The sequence below is a fragment of the Capsicum annuum genome, chromosome 10 (assembly GCF_002878395.1).
Source record: "Capsicum annuum cultivar UCD-10X-F1 chromosome 10, UCD10Xv1.1, whole genome shotgun sequence".
NCBI classification, from domain to species: domain Eukaryota; kingdom Viridiplantae; phylum Streptophyta; class Magnoliopsida; order Solanales; family Solanaceae; genus Capsicum; species Capsicum annuum.
The window spans coordinates 17,252,849-17,274,343 of NC_061120.1; the positions used below are offsets into that span (position 1 = coordinate 17,252,849).

General features: G+C 34.2%; 1 long non-coding RNA gene and 4 other non-coding genes across 5 annotated transcripts; all 5 read left to right on the plus strand.

Annotated features, from left to right (window-relative positions):
- The first annotated feature begins 4,969 nt into the window (after nt 1-4,969).
- LOC124888349 lies at nt 4,970-5,131 on the plus strand. Its single transcript, XR_007046475.1, has one exon. It is a non-coding gene; the product is annotated as a U1 spliceosomal RNA (small nuclear RNA).
- A 9,239-nt stretch (nt 5,132-14,370) lies between these two features.
- LOC107855747 lies at nt 14,371-20,914 on the plus strand. The gene is made up of 4 exons (XR_001670358.2): nt 14,371-14,912; nt 15,434-15,597; nt 16,167-18,817; nt 18,912-20,914. It is a non-coding gene; the product is annotated as an uncharacterized LOC107855747 (long non-coding RNA).
- LOC124888328 lies at nt 17,632-17,791 on the plus strand. Its single transcript, XR_007046453.1, has one exon. It is a non-coding gene; the product is annotated as a U1 spliceosomal RNA (small nuclear RNA).
- LOC124888396 lies at nt 20,430-20,597 on the plus strand. The gene has a single exon (XR_007046518.1). It is a non-coding gene; the product is annotated as a U1 spliceosomal RNA (small nuclear RNA).
- A 413-nt stretch (nt 20,915-21,327) lies between the features above and the next one.
- LOC124888391 lies at nt 21,328-21,482 on the plus strand. Its single transcript, XR_007046513.1, has one exon. It is a non-coding gene; the product is annotated as a U1 spliceosomal RNA (small nuclear RNA).
- The last annotated feature ends 13 nt before the right edge of the window (nt 21,483-21,495 follow it).

Below are 21,495 nucleotides of genomic sequence, written 5' to 3' on the forward strand. Positions count from 1 at the left end.
CATACACTTGGGCATGAAGAACATACAAATGCATCATGACTACAACAATTATTTCACAATTCAAGGGTTTTTGACATGGGAATCATGTCAATCAAATACATACTATTTTATATTCATGACACTAGGAATTAAATATTAAATTTAAAACCCAATATCAACACATGCATGAACACAATCCAATTTCAAACATGTAAATTATGAATTCAATGAACTTGGAGTTTAAAAAGGGTTCTTGAACTACTACGTTGAAAAGACATCCAAGGATGAACACCTAACATACCTTGGTTGTTGATTTCCTGAGAGTTGTTGGAAATTTCTTGATGCTTGAACTTGAATTAAATGAACCTAGGGTTTGTTCTTTAGAGAATGAAAGTGAAAATGATGTTTCTATGCTATTTAGGGCTGAAATTATGTGTTTTGGACGGTCTTAGGGTGGGGAAAAAAACCTCATTGCCCTCCAATATACCGAGTCAAAAGATAAAAATTTAGGAGTGTTCTATGAGTTATGCATCGTATGCTTTGAACCTATGTAATGGAGCTTGCACCACATGCTCTATCGTATGCTCCCTAGGGGTGGACTAGAGCGTGTGTCACACGCTAATCGCAGGTAGCCACTGTTTTGGACTTTCAAACATGCCATTGTGCTTGCCTAAAAATTCCAAAACTCTCCCAAAAAGACCTATTGACTCCCCTGATCACGAATCGATGTAAAAATCATCACTTTAAGATCGTAAGGATCAAAAATGAGATCATTGAATTATGAAGGCTAAAAATTATTCTAAGTATAAAGGACCCCCTATTCATACTATGTTGGACTGAAATATACTAGGACTTTTACGGAGTTTTCCAACATTGCGAAAACTGATAAACTTAGAATTTTTTCCAAACTTTGAGTGCAATAAATCAAAATGTCAAACATGTGTGGAATCAAAGTTTCCCAAGCATTCGTATAATTTCATTGAAAGAAATACCAATCTCTTAGACTTAATACGCACTAACATTGGTGATATGAAGTCAATACAATCTCATAGTGGAAAAAAGTATTTTTTAACTTTTATTGACGATTGCACTAGATAATTTTATGTCTATTTGCTAAACAGTAAGGATGAAGAAATAGAATTATTTAGGAAATACAAAATAGAAGTTGAAAATCAGTTAGAAAAAAAGATCAAAACTATAAAAAGTAATAAGGGTGGAGAATATGAACCTTCCTTTGTAGAGATATGTGTAGAGAATGGAATTATCCATCAAAGTACGACCCTGTATTCACCTCAATCCAATGGTATTATGGAAATAAAAAATTGAACCTTTAAGAAAATTATTAATGTCTTACTTATAAGTTTAGGTTTATTACAAAACTTGAGGGGTGGGGTGGCGGGAGCTATCCTTACAGCTAATCGAATACTCACTAGAGTGGTCTATAGTCAGACACAATCAATTCCATATGAAAAATTGAAAGGAAGAAAACCCAACTTGAAATATTTAAAAGTGTGGGGGTGACTAGAGAAAGTCCAAGTTCTTATGCCTAAAAGGGTAAAGATAGGACCTAAGACGGTGGACTGTGTATTCATAGGATATGCTAAAAGTAGTAAATCATGTTGGTTTTTGGTTCACAAATTTAAACATCCGGATATCAATGAAAATTTGATAATTGAGTCTAATAATGCTGAATTTTTTGAACACATTTATCCGTGTAAAACTACACATGAACTGTCTAGTAGGGGGTCTAAACGACCTCGATATTAACCAAGTGAGGATGTACATAATGATAAGAATCTAAGACATACTACACATCAAAGAAATTCAACTTCGTTTGGATTGGATTTTGTAACATTTCTCTTAGAAAATGAGCCTCAAATAATTAAAGAAGCGATGGTGTCGTCAGATTCATCATTTTGGAATGAGGAAGTCTATAGTGAGATTGATTTGATCTTAAGCAACCATACATGGGAATTAGTTAATCTTACTCCAGGAAATAAACCTTTAGGTTCTAAATGGATCTTCAAAAGAAAAATGAAGGTGGATGGTACTATTGATAAATAGAAGTCAAGACTAATAGTAAAAGGCTTGAAACATAAAGAAGGCCTTGATTACTTTGATACATACTCTCCAGTTAAAAGGATAACATTAATTCGAATGTTAATTGCTTTGGCAACGGTATATGGTCGTGAAATCTATCAAATGGATGTGAAAACAGCATTTTTAAATGGAGAATTGGAGGAAGAAATCTACAAAGAATAGCCTGAGGGTTTTGTTGTTCCAGGAAAAAAATAAGGTGTGTAAACTTGTTAAGTCACTATATGGACTAAAACAAGAACATAAATAATGGCATGCAAAGTTTGACCAAACCATATAGTCAAATGGGTTCAAGATAAATGAATGTGATAAATGTGTTTATATTAAAGACACTCCAAATCACCAAGTCATTGTTTTTTTGTATGTTGATGACATGTATATCATCAGTACAGACATTTCTAATATAAATGCTACGAAATGAATGCTCGATGGCAAGTTTGATATGGAAGACCTTGGAGTTACAGATATGATCTTAGGAATAAGAATCTGTAGAAATCAACAAGGGTTGTCTTTGTCACAGTCTCATTACATTGAAAGGTACTTGACAAATTCAAGTATCTAGAATTTGGCATTGTCAAGACTCCATTGGACGTGAGCTTTGCACTTCAAAAGAATGAATTTGAAAGTGACTCACAATTGGAGTATACAAGAGTCTTGGGATGTTTAATATATATATTGAATTGTACACGACCAGGCATAGCCTATGCTATTAGTTAGTTGAGTTGGTACATGAGTAATCCCAGTAAAACTCATTGAGTGGCAATAAAAAGAGTTTTGGGGGTATCTTAATACACTCAATATTATGCTTTGCATTATAATAAATATCCCGCTGTACTTGAAGGATATAGTGATGAAAATTGGAACGCCAGATCAAATAAAGTAAAATCCATGAGCAGATACGTATTTACAATAGGTGGAGGAGCAGTCTCTTAGAGATCATCCAAATAGATATGTATTGCTTGCTCTACCATGGAATCAGAATTTATCGCATTAGATAAAGCTGGTGAAGAAGAAGAATGGCTCCGAAATTTCTTAAAAGATATTCCTTATTGGCCCAAACCATTGGCACCAGTATGAATACATTGTGATAGTTAAGAGGCAATAGGTAGGGTAGGAAACATATTGTACAACGGTAAATCTCGTCACATAAGATGGAGACATAATACCATTAAAGAACTTCTTTCTAGTGGAATTATCATTGTTCATTATGTGAAGTCAAAGAATAATATGCTAGATCCACTAACAAAAGGCCTAACTAAAGAAGGAGTTGAGAGGACATCAAAGGGAATGGGTTTACGGCCAAGGTCAAGTCAGCATGGTGGTAACTCTACCTAGTAAACTGGAGATCCCAAGAGATGGGTTCAATAAGATCAAAAAAGTTGTGTCTGAAAGTTTCAACATTGTTAATATACCCAACTCATTCTCATGATGTAGATAATGTTTAGTAAACAAGGATAAGACTTATGGTGTGAAATCTTTTAATGATTATCTAAATATGACAGATTTTACCAAATAGTTTAAGCTATAGGATTAAATGTTTATAAATCACCTATGTGAGGGAAAAGTGGAAGCCTCTTCAAAGAGAATGTTAGTAAAGGCCTATTCTCTAAGCTCTCATGAGATCGGGACGTGTTCATGGCTAAAATGAATAAAACCGTGAGAACCATAAATGGTAAAAGACTGGCTATGTGACATGTGTTATCTAGGTATACACTAAAGCTCGAAGGTTCTAAGATATCAAATCTACCCATTGACAGAGTGCGTTCGATGCATGTTCACTATGAAAAGTTCAAATAGAAACCCATTTATCAAGATGCAATCAGTCTTTGTTTGATGATCACATACTTGTCCGTAAAGTTTTATAAAGAGTAGCCATTCCCTATTCATGTGAGGGATTGTTTGGTTCAATTGGTGTGAACGGAAAATGAAAAGTTGCTTGGAAAGGACACAACACTTTGAATAAAAGACACACTATTTTGGGAAAAGGTATGATTGTTTGGATGGTTATGGCTATCTAGAAAAGACACACTCTTTTGAATGGATAGATGTGACTGTTCAAAACGGATGCGCCTTTCCAATGAACCAATGCCTCCTTTCCGAAGGGGCACTTCATGGCTATATAAACCTGCATTTTTTCCACAAGTTATATATGAAAAAAAATTTGTATAAGAAAAATATTCTCTTTACTCTTAAAAAAAAACTCTTTTTGATCATCTCCTTTTGAGTGAGTTCAAAGAAAACCAGAAAGTTTGAGGTACCTCTACATTCTGGTTGTAAAGCCATTTTATCCTGGGAGGAAAATCCTGTAACCTCGGGTACTTAAGGGGAATTATTTCTTTAAGGAGAATCCATGAATTCAGAGGACTTGGCTTATTCTGCTTCATCTAATTTTTTTTTAAATACTGAAAACACACTTCTTTGAAAGGTCATTGTTGATCTTGTGTTAAAGGTGTTAGAAACTTCATAAGTGCTCTTGATTCATGCTTGAACTTGTGTTGAAGTTGTTTTGCCAAATTAAAGATTTTTGTGTACCAATAAAAAACAATTCTACATAAGAACGATGAATTCATAAAATATAATATTTGCATCATGTTGCAAATCACAAGAAGTTCTTGATTTTTATTCCTCTTTTAAATGAACCTTACAATTATACTCGACAGGTACAAGTAGCTTCTTCTTGATTTACTGAAATATATATGTTATTGGTTAGTCGGAAAACATATAGTTGCTAAGTTTTAGCTTTTGCCAAAACATTCATTAGGTTAAGAAGAGTGGGTATTTTATCCAAACAGAAAGCTAAAGAGAGTAATTTCATTTCGAGTAATCCTCCCACATTGGCATCTAAGAGATGCAAAAGTCATGACATTATTTATGGGTCGATTAACTGGAAAGCATACTTACCTGAATGAGGTCAATGGGCGATTAATAAGATTCACGGCCTAGGATTTTGACATCCATTGCACTTTGGAGTGGTACCTACCTAAAGTCGGCCCAAGTGGTCGAGCCTATTTCATAATTTGTTTTCAATGGAGGCCTGCTTTCACGTAGCCCCTACTCAAATCTAAATTAAAAAAATTCTCGTCAATTGTGGAATTAATGTTAAGAAGCAAACTATTCTATAGACCAGGAGATAAGATAATTATAAAAGCTCTTTTTAGATAATTTAACTCAGCTTCTCAACACCGAACAAGGCCAAAGCTAGAAGTCGACGTACAAGTTCAACCGAACTTAGTCATGTTATAATCAAAACAAATAGGCAAACCACAACCAAAACAAAAAAACAAGAACGCACATAGATTTTATATAAACCTTTGCAGGAAAAACCACGGGATTAGGCAGAAGAAATTCACTATGAAGAAGAGGAATATAATGTGTAGACAATAGGCTCAATTTCGTGTATTTAAAACTACCCGAAATAGTCCACTAAATGCACTTATATAATACGTGCATACAACCAGATCTTAGTCCCAAAAACATATAGGTCCATACCACCCGATCCCTATGCTACCAACATAGACCCCACAAAAAATTAAAAACTTAGGTTGCACCGTGAACTTTTCAGGGTCGGATCAACAAAATTCGGGTCACAAACTCTAACAAGTTGCTTAGTTCAAATCCTGTATTTGTTTTAAGAAGTTAACTAAATTTGTACATACATCAAACCTAATATCCTATAATTTAAATAGAATGCATAAAATTCAAATCGTGACTCCACCTCTGTATGTGCCCAATAATAATTGTTGGGTTTCTTCTAATCACAAGGTAGTGGAAAAGGAAGAACCTTCGTATCTAATAATCCAAAGATCACCAAATCAAATACCATAACCTTCATTTTTCTAAATCTATAGTATATGACCAATTTCAATTAGATAACCAATAGGTCATTGTTTCTCTACCTTAGATGAGTATCATCACATATGTCAAAAACATTATCTAGCACAATCAAAGGTAACTTCTCTATATATATGAAAAATTTTCTTAGATTCTCCCTTGTAATTGTTGTCATATCCACCATATCTCTTTTGTCCATATATACCCATAGATCCCCCGAGCTCACCCGCTTTAGGGTATCAAGGCAGAAAGGGCACGACTGTGACCTCGAATGATTCCAATGCATCAACGAAGATCTTTGTTAATGTACACCATAGACGGATTAAAGAAGAAGTAATGAGAACTATGGATAGAAGATATGGTACTACCTGTGTGTAGGTTTTAAGAAACGTGAAAAACCGTTGAATGAAGCAGATATCAATGGCTCAAAAAGTACATAGGCAAAGAACAAAAATGCTAGTTTCATTTTCAATTAGATTGTAACTCAAAATTTCACATATTTGATGCTTAATAAATTGTTCTCTCTGTACATAGTAAGGATTTTACTAGATCGATTAATTAGGTCTCTATCCAGATGTTCAATATCCACAAAAAGGATGAAAAGAGAAGACAAACTAGACCATGAAGTATAGAATATAACTATTTAACCTCGGAGGTGAGCACCAAAAAAAAGATTGATTAGGTCGAGGATGTATTTCCTAGATAAACAACAAACCTTTTTTTGTTAACAACTGGCAAAGTGCTAAGAAAGTCATTCTTATGTTGTGCAAAAAACTTATAGATGGGAAACTCTAGACACTCTTAATGCTACAGGAAAGATAAAAAGAACTCTATACAATCAAGTGCTTCCATTATTTCAAAAAAAAATCAATTTCTTCTCGTAATCCTTAAAGCACCTGATGCAACCATTTTCCTCTTTCATTTTTTATGTTTTTGGTGATTTTTTTTTAAAGTTATTTGTAGTTGTGTTTTTACATTTTAGATATAGAGTAATCTTTTATTCGTCTTAATATGGTCTTGAATTCCATAATTTAGAGATAGATTGTAATAACTCTACCAAATGACCCCTCAGGGCCATTTTGACCTTTTGCTCAACCTAGAGATAGATTGTCCAATGGAAAAGAATTACTTTTGGTCAACGATAGGGTGACATTCAATATCCAAACTAAATTTTTTGTCAAACTTAGTTTAGATCATGATTTCTCTATTGTGATTATGTATCTATAGGTTTAAGATTGGCTAAAATTTTTATTTATTTTTTTATTTTTAGTTCTTTATTGTGATTATGTGTGTATCTTTGTTTTAATTTGGCTACTATTTAAGGGGTAGCTCTTTTTTTTCTTTATAATTTTGATAGAGTTTTGTGATTGCATTTATTATGGACAAAGAATAAATAGAGTGATATTATTCCTCATTTTTCATACTCAATTTAAGTGTCTTGTATTTTTCATCTTTTATGTTCAGTGATTCTCTCAAATTTCCATTTAATCTTGTTCCAACTGTTGTAACATTTGGCTGAAATAGAATGGTTCAACTTTAGATTAAAAATATAATCACTGCAGATTTTTACTCCTCCAGGTTTTCAAAAGAGATATTTTCTTTACACAGTGAAGAAATATCGTCTTTACAACAGTTAATTTCTACTCCATGATATGTTTTTGATGCCTAAAACAGTTAATTTCTGCTCTGTGATGTTATGTTCTATATTATATAAAGTAAATTTGTTCTACTTTGTTTTTAACTCCACTGTATAAGTACGTGTCTTGTTTGTAGGAATAAGAATAATAACAACCAAGGAAAACTAATTTGTAAAAAATTGTGAAGTAAAATATATTATATAAAAAAATGATTGACGCTCAAATGAAGAGAAACCTTTGACGTCATATCTCTCACAGAGAAATGTAACCTGAACAAAAGGCAGTAGTTCTATAATGACGAAAAGTAGAATATGCTGCAAGAAAGAAAACTACCTTAGAAAATTCTAGTGTTAGCGCTTCTAATCATCCATCTTCTTCTTTAGAGCCCCACAACATGATTCTCGGACAACCTGCTCTGTTCATCACGGATAAACCTTCTATATCCCAAAATAGCTGGTTAAATAAAATTTCACTTCCACTCTCCACAATCATTTAGTTTTAACTCTCATAAATATAAAATGTTGTAGGGCATAAATCAATGCAGATGGGTTACTGGAATATCGACCAACTACCCTGCTCTCCTGCTCTTTTAAAAAATATTCCAAACTATGAATTTTGTGCAGCCAAAAGATTACAATAGAAAACTCCAACCTTCTGCTGTAATAATGATTCCATAAAATTAGTTTCACACCAACTACCTGCTGCATTAAAGCGTCTTTATTATGGTAACTCCAAGAAATCAAAATTTCGTACTCACATTAGAACGTGCAATAACATGTTCTCCTTTACTTCATTTGTCGTAAAGCACGATAAGTAATTGGCAAATAGGACTAAAGGTATTTACACATTTAAGCGTCAATGAGACCATTGTAGATAACAGAACAAAACTTTTACAACTCTATTTTTATGACAATTAGAATGATAGAGTTAATAGGATGGCCTTCTCAGAAAAACTTGACAAATCTGTTATTAAAAAATTGATGGATATTCTTCAAATTAATTCATATTCTCATTTTCTTGAATCTGTAACACATATTTCAAATTTGTTAAGATATTACATCACACTTAAATGTGATTCTATCTTGGACCAACTTTCATACAACGTACCCAATATTTCAGAAGTGAGAACTATGGACTGACAGAGAATTAGACAATCATATTTCTAGACCACATATTCATGTCCATACCCATAGCAACAGTAACCAATTGGTTCACTATTACTATGGTTTTTCTGACTCATTATAATACCCTTTCCTATTTTCATATGGTGAAAACCAATGGCATTGTGGCATCCAAAAAATTTTGCAGCAAAATATTTCACCTAGAAATCATTCTTCCTGCAAACATGAGCGACTTTTAAGTGTCACAAACATGTATTCAAGCGATGGATTCCTTAATATTGAAGAAGAAATTTTATAAAAAGAACAATAAAAAAAATATTGTTTCCTGTCATAAATATGACAATTACAAACTTCAAATTAGAGATGATGAAGAAAATTAAACTTTACATTCTGGAAGATTATTCAAACAATATTCAGTGGATCAATATATAAAACTTGAAACACAAGTATTAGACTTCTTTTTTCTTCAACCAAGATTTATTTTGAAATGAAGTATTAGCAGGACTTATTGTTCTTCAAAAACTAGGAGAAAGAGAAATTTCAGATATCGACAGAAAAACATTTCTTCCAACTAGCTTTACAGGGGGTTCACGAGATATGCGACGTTGATAGATGGACACCATTGCATTAGTACAACATTTGAAAAATCGAATATCTTTCTACCAATGATATGTAATCCTTCATGGCCTAAAATAGAACATCTGTTGCTAATGATTATTGAAATACAAAATAGACTTGATTTAATAAGTCGAGCATTTAAAGCAAAAGTGAAAGAGTTGAAGTTAGATCTTGTTAAAAAAAATATTTGAAAAAGTTGTTGCTTACATGTACACTATAGAATTTGAAAAAAAGTGATCTTCCTCATGCTCATTTCCTTATTATACTTGAGGATGAGTATAAATTATTAACACCTAAAACTTATGATAAAATTATTTGTGTTGAACTATCTAATGTCAATACAAATCAATACTTACACTCTTTTCTTGTTTAACATATGATGCATTGTCCTTTTAGAAGCTTAAATCCTAAAAATTCATGCATGAAAAAAAAAACTTGTAAATTTAAATACCTTAAAAATTGTGCAAATGAAACAATTAAAGGAGAAAATTCATACCCGACTTATAAAAGATGAGACACTAAAAAAACTAATAAAAATTAGAACTCAATATCTTGAAAGTTTATGGGTCATACCATGCAATCCATATCTACTGAGCAAGTTTAACTGCCTCATTATTGTTTAAACTTGTGCAGATATTAAAGTTGTTAAATATATCTATAAATACATTTGCAAAGAGTATGATAAAATAAGTTTCAATCTTCAAACTAATAAAACTAATATAGAAATAGATGAAATAAAGGAGTATCGTTTAGGCAGATGAGTATCACCACCAGAAGTTTTGTGGCATTTGTTTTCCTTCCCTATCAGTGAAATAACTTTTAATGTGTACCAGCTCCAGTTACATCTTAAAGACCAAAAATTTATCTCCTTCAAATTGACTTAAGTTCAATTTTGAACGCTGCACGAAATAAGTGAACAATGCTAATCGAATTTTCATAATGAATCAAACATATAAACATGCAATGAACGTAATTTACTATACAAAGAAATTTCACCACACTTTGTTTGGTTAGTCAGTGTTAAAATATGGACACGCAGAAAATAAGGTTATGCTTGGACGTATTGTTAGTTGTCATCCAACCAATGGAGTAAGATAGAATCTGAGCTATTACTTATGAATATACAAAGGCCCAACACATAAAGATCTTAGAGCATGTAAATAGCAAATGCTATACCACATTTAGAGAATCTGCAAAAAGATGAGGATTTTTAACTTTCGATAATAACATAATCGGAAGCCTATCAGAAACTACTTCTTAACAAATTCCATCTAGTTTATGTCATTTATTTTCCACAATATTAGTATATTGTAATCCTGCTATAAGACCCCATAAAAATCCTAGTCTATTTTAGTCTTATATTGCCTGTAAAAAGGGGGTCCAAAACTTTGAAAAACTTAGCTAAGTGTTAAGGAATTAGTCTCACTTTTGGCATCTAAACTTTGATGGTTTTATTGTCGACCTTCTCTCCCTCAAAAAGTTGGTTTCTAAGTTGATTCATGATCAGGGTCGTCTACAGGTCATCTCGGGTGAGTTTTAGATTTTTTGAAGGGCGTTTGAGGCATGTTTGGATGACCAAAATAGCGACCCAACGTGATTGGGTCGCATTGAGTTGAGTACCATATTAGCATTAGCAACGCTGCGTATCGCCCATTGCGTCAGATTAAATGATGCAGCGCGTCAGCTATAGCATCACAGGGAACAATTTATCTAATAAGTTATGTGTATTTGAGGGTAATTGCATTATTTTCCCTTACTTTACCCCACCCATAACACAAAATTAAGGATCCAAAAGGGGCAAATTTAATCAACTTTCCACAAATTCTCTCAAGCACAAAGCCCTGGTTTCTTCAAGTCCAAGTTAAAGCTTCAACTAATCACCAACAACCCACATGAATTCAACTACTGAGGTATGTTAGGTGTTCATCCTTTGGTCCTTCCACCCCTCGAAGTCCAAGAGCCCTTTGAAAAGCTTAATTATGAGTTTGCTTGATTTAGATTGTATTATCTCCAAGTATTTGTTGTTGTTTGGGTGTCAAGTTAAGAATATATGAATTTCATATGGAATAAGCTAATGCGTATGTTTATTGATGTAAGTATCATGTTAAACCCTTAAATTTTGAATTGAATGTTGAAGTCATGATATGCTAGCATGTTGTTCATTCCCATGGACAAGGTTATGCCTTCCAAATGTTTGATAAAATGTCTAAATGAGTGAGAGTTGAATTATTACTATTTGCTATTCTTTTAAAATTGTAGTGCAGTCCTATGGTCAATGATATCGAGTCCTGGGGGTTATGAGACACGAAATTAGTTGTTTACTTAGTTTTTAGTAATTCTAAAAGGGTCCCAATTGTATCATGAGCAGTAATACTCAGTCAGTTAACATGGTCAATGCGAGTTCAGTTAATCTTAGCTTAGTCTAGTGATCATTGTCATTTCAATTGGGAGTAGAATTCAGCACCGAGCGAAACTAGGGATGGGGGCATTCTTTCTAGCTTAGGGTGTGACGCTTAGTTGTAGTCCCTAAGTTACAGAACTACGTAGCCAGCATAGGTTAATATATCTTCCTTCTAGTTTAGGGTTGACGTGTATCTATATATATATATATATATATATATATATCATGAGTCTTCTTGCCAGATTAGGGTTGACCCAATCATTTTTAGTAACTCGTGGCACAGTTCAAACACCCTTCTAACTGGGTTACAGATTGGACCACAATTAGTAAATATTGGGGCATGCCAATTTGATAAAAGCTCCTACAGTTTCAATTTCAATACTCAGTTCATAACCCAGTTCAGTGTTGCTTGATCATAGTATATAGTTGACCAGTTATTTAGGTATAAGATTTTAGTATCTCTATTTATGGACTGCTTTAGAACTAGTTTTATGCGTGGTAAGAGTTTCTATACTTGCCTACTGGGATCATTCTTACACAAAAAAAGTATACTAGTGATCTTGTTGCTACAGCTGGTCTTCCTGATGACAAGTTTGTATACACCCCAATAGAGATTAATACGAAATACAAGGAGGCCTATGGCGAACCATTCAATGATCCCACATTGTATCGAAAGTTGGTGGGATCATTAGCTTATCTCACTATGACAAGGCCGGATATCTCATATGTGATACAAGTTCTAAGTTAGTTTGGGGCTAATCCTTACCATATACATCACACTGCATTACTTTGTGTCATTTGGTATGTCTGTAGTTCTATTAATCAAGGTGTTCTCTTCTGTTATAATTCTCCTGTACATCTTGAGGGATATATTGATGCAGATTTGGCTAGTTGTCCCGATTCTCGTCGTTTCATTACTGGTTAGTGTATGTTTCTAGGCACATACTTGAAATCTTGGAAATGTAAGAAACAATCTCGCAGGTCTAAATTATCTACGATGTCTTATCTAAGCTTGGTGTTGCTAGTATATCTCCTACGATGTTACATGCCGATAACACTAGTGCGATTAAAATAGCCATAAACCCTGTGCAACATGAAAATACAAAGCATATAGAGGTGGACTGTTTTTACATTCGGAACTAGTCATTGACCGTGTTATCACTCTACAATACTTTTTTTCTCATGATCAACTTGTTGATTTGTTTAGAAAGGCTATGACACACGCACGACATGGCTATCTTATCTCCAAATTGCTACTGTGTGATCCCCAGTATCAATTTGAGGGGGGACATTAGGAAATATTATAATTGTATAGGAAGAATATTCTCTTTCCTAGAATAGAATTTAATTACAGATTGTGTAGTTATAACAATATATATTCTTTCCTAGAATAGAACTCTAACCTACAGTTGTATAGCTGTAAGTATTTCATTATGTATTATTGAATAAAGTGAAGTTGCTATTTATAAAATCTTGATTTCTCTATCTCGTTTCTCTGCCAAACTAAAACGATGAAAAAAGGAAGCAAAGTTCAATTCAACTTTAATTCAAGATGCCAATTTAATAGTATGGGATGAAGTGTCGATGGCAAAAAAAAAAACTTATCGAGATTTTTAATTTACTATTGAGAGATCTTGTTGATACAAATATATCTTTTGGTGAAAAAGTCATCATTTTGGAGGCAATTTTAGACAGCCTTTTCCGATTATTAAAAGTGGATTAAAAGAAGATTTCATTCATGAATATTTATTAAACTTAGATATCTGGATCATCTTGAAAAGTTCCGCCTGACAGAAAATATGCGCGCATGAAAAGATCCTGCATTCTGTGAGTATTTACTTAAAATTGAAGATGGAAAAAAAGAGGTTAATGAACACAACAAAATTGAGGTTTCAGGATCACTTCTCATTTCTTTTACAAATAAGGAGTCAGTAAATAATTTATTATATTCAAAACTATTTACCCCGATTTAGATGTGGTCATGACTGATACATTTGTGGTAACATCACATGTCATCTTAACAAATAAAAAATGAATTTGTACATGAAATTAACCAAATGTTCATAGATCAATTCTCTGCAACTGCTGTGACATTCGTTGGTATTGATGAAACTGTAGAGCCAAAAGACTAAAGCCAGTTTGAAGATTTCTTGCATACTTTGAATCTTGCGAGTCTGCCTCCTCATTAGTTAGTTCTAAAGCAAAATTGTCCAGTTATACTACTATGCAATTTAAATCCTTCTGAAGGTTTAGGCAATGGTATGGTGCACGCTTAATCTGTATTGATTTCAAAACTTATATTATTAGTGCTAAAATTACGAGTGAGGATTTCAAAGATAAACATATTTTCATTCCTCGCATAACATTATTATCGTCACTAGACGAAAAATTATCAATTCAATTCAAGAGAACACATTTTCGGTTCAGTTATGTTTTTCTATGACTATAAACAAAGCTCAAAGTCAAACACTAGATTTTCTTGGGATTTATTTATGTGAACCTTGATTTTCACATGGTCAACTTTATGTCGCTCTATCAAAAGCGAAAAGCTCAAATTGTGTAAAAATGACAATACGGCCAACAAGAGCGGATAACCCTAACGATTATTCTACTTACAATATAGTATATAGTAAAATTATTAACAAAGTTTTCTCTTAAAAATATTTCTGACTAATTGACATTTTTAATGAATTACAATTAGACTATAAGTTGACTTCATGATTTTACTGAATTTTACCTCCTCAATCCATGGACCTCCCTCTCTCTAAACCTAACTTATATTTAGCTTTTGCAGGAGGTTTAGGCGGGCCCTCTTCTTGGTGTCGCTTTAATGTCAGTCTCCAAATACTTAATTTAACAGTTCCCATATTTCATACTCTTTATTAGTAGGGAACATCAAGTTACATTCTTTAGATCTGCTTATCCATTTAAGTATAAGAATTAAGTTGGTCTATTTTTATAGACAATGTTCCAAAGGATCTATGGTCGTGGCATAAAATGATCTTTTTCAAGAAGTAGTTTTAATGATGTAGTTTTGCGGCCAATCCTCTCCTTGTGGGCTAGCTTTTGCGATTGAGTTACTCTCAGGTGTTATACCTTTATAGTTTTCACCTTAATGTTGTGCAACATGAGTATGAAAAAGGTTCAAGTTAGTTACTCCGCCTCATACTTCCTTCACTTTTTGAATTGTTCCAGTTTGGGCGTTGAAGAATAGAATTCCGAATAATGGTAATCTTGGCTTTATCTCTTTCCTATGTATTCTTTTGTATTCTTCCAGTCTTGTCCTTGTAGAATTGAGTTGCGAATAACGATAATTCTGGTACAGTAATCTTGGTTTTATGTCCTTTTAATGTATAGTTTTTGTTGTTTTTGCAAATTGGCAGTACTCAGTCCAAATGTTGGATGTTGGAAGGTTATTTTGATCAAATCTTGGGTGTTTCAAGGTTATTATTCAAGTGTTAATGCTAGTGTTTTATTACATTGCATTATGTCAAGCTAAGTTTAAAGATTCTTGGATTCTGGTGTGTTTACTGATTTTTTCAGTCTCTATTTTAATTAGTTAAATAGGATAATTTGAATATCTCCAACTGATTTTGTGAACGGGTTTGCCTCTTCAATCGCAACGGGAAAATAAAATTGCTTACTTTGGTCTATTCATCGTATTTACTGATTAGTTTGTTTCTTACTTGTATATATCATGGGACTTATATATACCTTGTTGGAGTGATTGAGAATGTTTGCTGCAACAGGTTCTAGGCTCTGTGGTTATCATGTGCTTTCTTATGTTAGTTACTTCTTTCATTCCTTTTGGGAAACAATATGTCAAATTTTGAAGAGCTCTTTCATTCCTTGGCGGTAGAAGAGTTCAACTTCTACCAATCTACTCAGCACAAAGAATTAAAATAACTGAGAGGTTAGTGTCTTTTCTGACCTCAACAATTATTCTGGAACGAGTAGTCCTTGAGTACTTTGTGACAGATTAGAGATGGTATGAATTCCGTTTTTTTTAAAAAGGCATATATAAAGAAAACTGAAAAAGATTGAGCTGTAGATTTCCACTTTCAGATGTTATTTCTTTTACTTTTGGAACTTCTTCAATTTCCACATCATTATACTTGACATAAAGGTGGTTGATTGTTACCCATGCCCCATTTTTGGTTCTGTTTTCCTTATTACTTGCTACCTGATTGGTCTATTTTGTCTTAAAAGTTATGACAACATATAGCAAAGAACTTTGTTCATGTTATATTTTCCGAATGTGCACGCTAAAATGTATGTGGTAACAGTTACTTAGTTAGTGATTCCCTAATATAGTGTATATTGTTGCTATCATCAGATTCACTACACCTTTCAGTGTGCTAATTAACTTTATGTACTAGGTTTAGCTTCAGTACTCAAAGCCGTAAGATCATCATCAATTATAACTTCTGAAATTGAAAGTCTGATCAGACTGCTAACTTACCTTTCACTTCTGTGGTCCAGGTACATTCCTTAAACAAATGCAGCTAAGTTTCTGTAAATCCATCCTCACATAGACAACAAGTGCTACCATTTATTAATAACTGAAAAATATAGGAACTGGATCAGTTTCAAATGGTATGTGTTTTCACATGGTTTACCAGGCGTTGTAGTCCGGCGCAAAATCTCTCAGGGATAATTTTTTAAAGTCTTCTAAATTGTCTTATTGATTTGGCAGTTGCATTTCTATTGCCAAATCATAATTCATAGTATTGTAGTGTTTCTTTTACTTACCAGTTGTAGCGGAGTAATATTTGATATAGGATGCCTTCATCAAAAATATTTGGTATGGGATGCTAACATATATCTATTTTATTTTTTCTTCATGTGGAAAAGAGACAATACAATTAATTTTCACATCATCATTTCTAATTTGAAGTATTGAATGGTAAACAAACAAGCAACATCAAATATTATATCAACTAATACAAAGTTAGAACCAGATAGAAAAATTCTCAATTGAAAACAGATTTTGATAATGTGTTTGGACAACAGATTTCACTAATAAAGGATAGATACATTCACCACAACACATTGCTCAAAAGCGCACAGTATGATTGATCGTTAAATGCTCTTGATGTGCATGCTCAATCATCACCATTATAGTGATATTCAAATGGCATATGGTCATATCTTTCTGCCAAATCAATTGAGGCTTCTCCAAGAATTATTTGTTATGTCAAAAGAATCATCTAAGAGAGTAAGGTGCTTTAAAATGGTACTAGAAACCAAGGTTCCCTCTGTTGGCCCGTGAACAAGAAAAATATGCCTTCCAAATGCATCTTGACCAAATCATAAGCGTCGAGACTCTTATTGTAGGGAGAGAATAAAATTCTGAACAAAATCAACTTGAGAAAAGACTAAAAATGTTGTAAACTAACAAGACCTCTGAGCTTGTTGAAAAGACTTAGGAAGATGTTAAACAATAACTCCTGTCTATGATTTTGCATCCTTATTGGGGAAATGGAGTAAGACACTTATTTTCCTTGTATCCGATGATGTAAAATTATTCTTCCTTGTAACATTGTGGCTTACTCTACAACTTTATGTTCAACCTTGTTTAGACATATCTTGCCATATTGTGCGTGAGAACAATGAATTCATAGGATATGACTATTTGTGTCATGTGGTTCATATTTAGAGAACTCTTAATGTTGCAAATGAAATGAGACTCTTGATGTTTATGCTTCTTTCAAAATGAACCTTAAAATTTTCCTCAGTAAATGCCATTTTGCTTCTGCTCAGAGAGATTTGCTGTGTTTTTGGCTTTTGCCAAAACCATTCTGTAAGTTGAGCAGAGTGGTGGTTTCCACCAAACAGAAAGCTGAAGATACTAATGCCATTTTGAGTAATTCTCCCACATTTTCATGTAAGAGAAAAGTGGAGCAAAAGCAGTAGTATTAATAATGGACTGAGCTAACTGGACAACATACTTACCTGGACGGGATCAACGGGCGATCATGAAGGCCCATTGCCTAGGTGGTGACCTCCATTGCACTTTGGAGGGGTGTCAGCCTAAGGTCGGGCCAAGTGGTTGAGCCTACGTAATAATTTGTGGCAGTGGGGGCCTGCATTCGCACGGCCCCTACCCAATTCAAAGTCTAAAATTTCTTGTCAGATAAGAAATTGGTAAGAGCAAAGAATCTACTAGCTTAGAGTTCATGCTTAGTCCAGATGCATACTCAATCAGATAGAAATAGCCAGCTGCTCCAATATACCACAGCGCATGCATTGAGCAGACCCTAATGTCTTGAGCCCCCGTCCTCAGCCATCCAATTAGCTATTCTGTCTCTAGGGAGGATACATTACCTATTGTGCTCTGTGCCCAACAACGAGCCTATAGAACAGGTCTTGTTCAAGTAAGGTCGTGCCCTTTCCTTGCACTTCCCTCACTTAAATAGCATTCACTGGCTCAGTGTTTTGCCGATGTGGGACAACGAGAAATTTTGTTTAGTTGGTATTCCTTGCCCATGCCACTTAAATGCGGAGTCAGGATTTCAACTTGATGGTTTATGTATATTAGAACGATGATATCAAGTGTTAATAAGTGAGTTCTAAACTTAATATTTATACATATTTAATGGATTTTTTTAACACAAATATATCGTTTAAGCAAAAGCTACTGGGTTCAACTGAACCGTACCCGGACTTGTAGCTCCGCCCCTGTATTGCTACTATTTTGAAATGGAAGCTGACTGTTGATGTTTAAAATTTCTATGGGATTATTAAATATTTGAGAAATTCTCAAAGATGGGAAACAGAAGAAATTTGGTGTTAAATAAATGGGTTGTCTGTATTATAAATGAAACTGCCTGAAAGAATTCTCTACATATTTATTTATGTGAAGTTGTAAATGTTAGCTTTGAAAGTTCATGTTTTATTGATATGCAAAAAAATTTTAAAGCCTTCGGCAGAAACGCAAGGTAAGATTACGTACAATAGACCCTTGTGGTTGGGCCCTTCCCTGGACCCTACGTATAGCAAGAGCGTATAGCAAGAGCATTAGTACACTGGGCTGTTTTTTTAATGTTCTTTCAGCTAAATGGTGAGATGAAGAAAATGGATATGCAGCTACAAAAAGAATAAGACAGAATTAAGCTCTTCTTGAAAGCAAGGTACTTGTCTAGCTACTGTACCACTAATGATAGAATCTCTCACATTTTTTATAGTTTTTTCAAGTGACAAAGTTCCCTCACCTGAGATCTCTAGGGAAGAGGATCAAGTTGGCCCTTACAAACAGCTTGGTGCTCCCTTAACTGGCATGTATATTCTCGTATCCAGGGGTGGACGTACGTTGTATTTTGGGGTACTCCAGCACCCACTAAACTCGACGCGGAACAGGTATAATTACATAGAAAATATAGGAAAATAGGTATAAATCATATAAAAGCACCCACTATAACAGAAAGTTGGTTGGGTGCATTGGCATTTGGGTTGATCTTAAGGTCCTTCATTGGAAGGAGGTTCTGGGTTCGAACCTCATTGAAGTGATTTTCTTTTTTAAAAATTTTAAGCATCCACTATCCTTAAATCCTGGGTCCGCCACTGCTCCGTATCATTAAGACTATCTGTGAGTAGCTTTCACTGTAAGCATGGTATCTTACTTACTGGGTGATGGTGGAAATGAAAGGGAAAGATAAGGGTATTGAAGGAGGGGTAAAATAAGGTTAGGGTGATGAGGTAGCGCACCGCATGGCGTCCACTTCACTCAAATGCCCGGCCAGTTATGATTTTAATTGTTGTCATGGTGGACTTCTTAGAGTAATTTTGTTCGCAGAGTATACTGGAGGTTAAATGTAATCAATATTTGAAAGTAAGGGATTATCTGGATTACTTTTACTATATTATCAAAAACTAAGATAAGTGATTTCAAATGTACTGCACTTTTGAAATGCCTAGATGTGACTTAGAATCTAATGTAACCATATGTCAAAAAAGGAGAGATAATAAGTCATAGCTTCAAAGATCAAATTTTGTGCTGAAAATACAAGCCAGCTTCATTATTACATTGGGATCTTCTAGGTTGTTAATCTTACGTTTTTACATTGGATAGTTAGAACAGCAGTATGCCTTCAGCAGATGTGCAGAGGCCCCTTTCAAGAGTTTTGATTACACTTGCAGTTCGTTTAGATGTTTATTTCGAGTGTTTGGTGTATGTTTGCGTAAACTCCTGGATGATCAATCTCAAGATAGCTGCTGTTCCTGAACTTGATTTTTATGCTTCTTGTATATATTTTGCTCTTGTTGGATTCTGAATATGAGCTTGGTGTTACAGCGTTTGCAGCCATTATATATACAATAAGATTCTGAACTTATTTCCTTGTATCCCTAAGATGAAAAGTTATTGTTCCTTTCAGCATTCAATGGCTTACTCTACAGCTTTATGTTCATCCTTGTTTGTACATCCTCTTGCCATGATACATCAGAACGATGAATTCATAAAATATAATTATTTGTATCATGTAGTTCATATATATAGAACTCTTAATGTTGAAAACACATGAGACTCTTGATGTTTATGCCTCTTTTAAATGAACCTTACAATTTTCCTCAATAAATGCCATTTTGCTTCTGCTTAGTGTAGAGAGTAGTATATGTTACTGATTACTCAGAGAGCTTTGCTGTGTTTTTGGCTTTTGCCAAAACCACTCAGTAAGTTGAACAAAGTGGTGGTTTTCACCAAACAGAAAGCTGAAGATACTAATGCCATTTTGGAGTAATTCTCCCACATTTTCATCTAAGAGAAAAGTTGAGCAAAAGTAGTAGTAAGACCACCCATGGCCTAGGCTGGTGACCTCCATTGCACATTGGAGGGATGTCAGCCTAAGGTCGGCCCAAGTGGTTGAGCCTACGTGATAATTTGTGGTAGCGATTTCTTGTCAGTTAAGAAATTGATTAGAGCATTGTATCTCTGGCTACAGAGTTCACAGCAGAAGCCACTAGCTTAGAAATCATGCCTAGTCCAGATGCACACTCAATCAAATAGAAATAGCTAGCTACTCCAATACTCCACCAGCACATGCACTGAGCAGACCCTAATGTCTTGTGGCTCAGTAAAGCCAACTGCCAGTCCTCTGAGCCATCCAACTAGCTATTTGTCTTTAAATGATAACTCCTGTCTATATGATTTTGTATGCTTCCATCCTTCCTGGGAAAAGAAGAATTTTCCTTTGTATCCCTAAGATGAAAAAATATTCTTCCTTTCAGCATTCAGTGGCTATGTTCATCCATGTTTAAACATCCTCTCTTCATGTTATTGTGCATGAGAACGATGAATTCATGAAATTTAATATTTGTATCATGTGGTTCATATTTATAGAACTATTAATGTTGCGAATCACATGAGACTCTTGATGTTTATGCCTCTCTAAATGAACCTTACAATTATCCTCAACAGGACCCATTTGCTATTGCTTCGTTTACCGAGTTGTATATGTTACTGACTAATCGGAGAACTTAGTAGCAATATTTTCGGCTTTTGAAAAACCATTCATTAGGTTAAGCAGAGTGGCTTTCTTATCCAAACAGAAAGCTAAAGAGAGTAATGCAATTATGAGTAATCCTTCCACATTGGCATCTAAGAGATGCAAACGCCGTCGTATTAATAGTAGGCTGACTAACTGGAAAACATACTTGAACGGGGTCAACAGGCGATCAATAGACTCATGGCCTAGGCTTGCGACCTCCATTGCACTTTGGAGGACTGCCAGCATAAGGTTAGCCCAAGTGGTCAAGCCTATGTCATAATTTGCCGCAGGCCTGCTTTCACGCAGCCCCTACCCAAATCTAAACC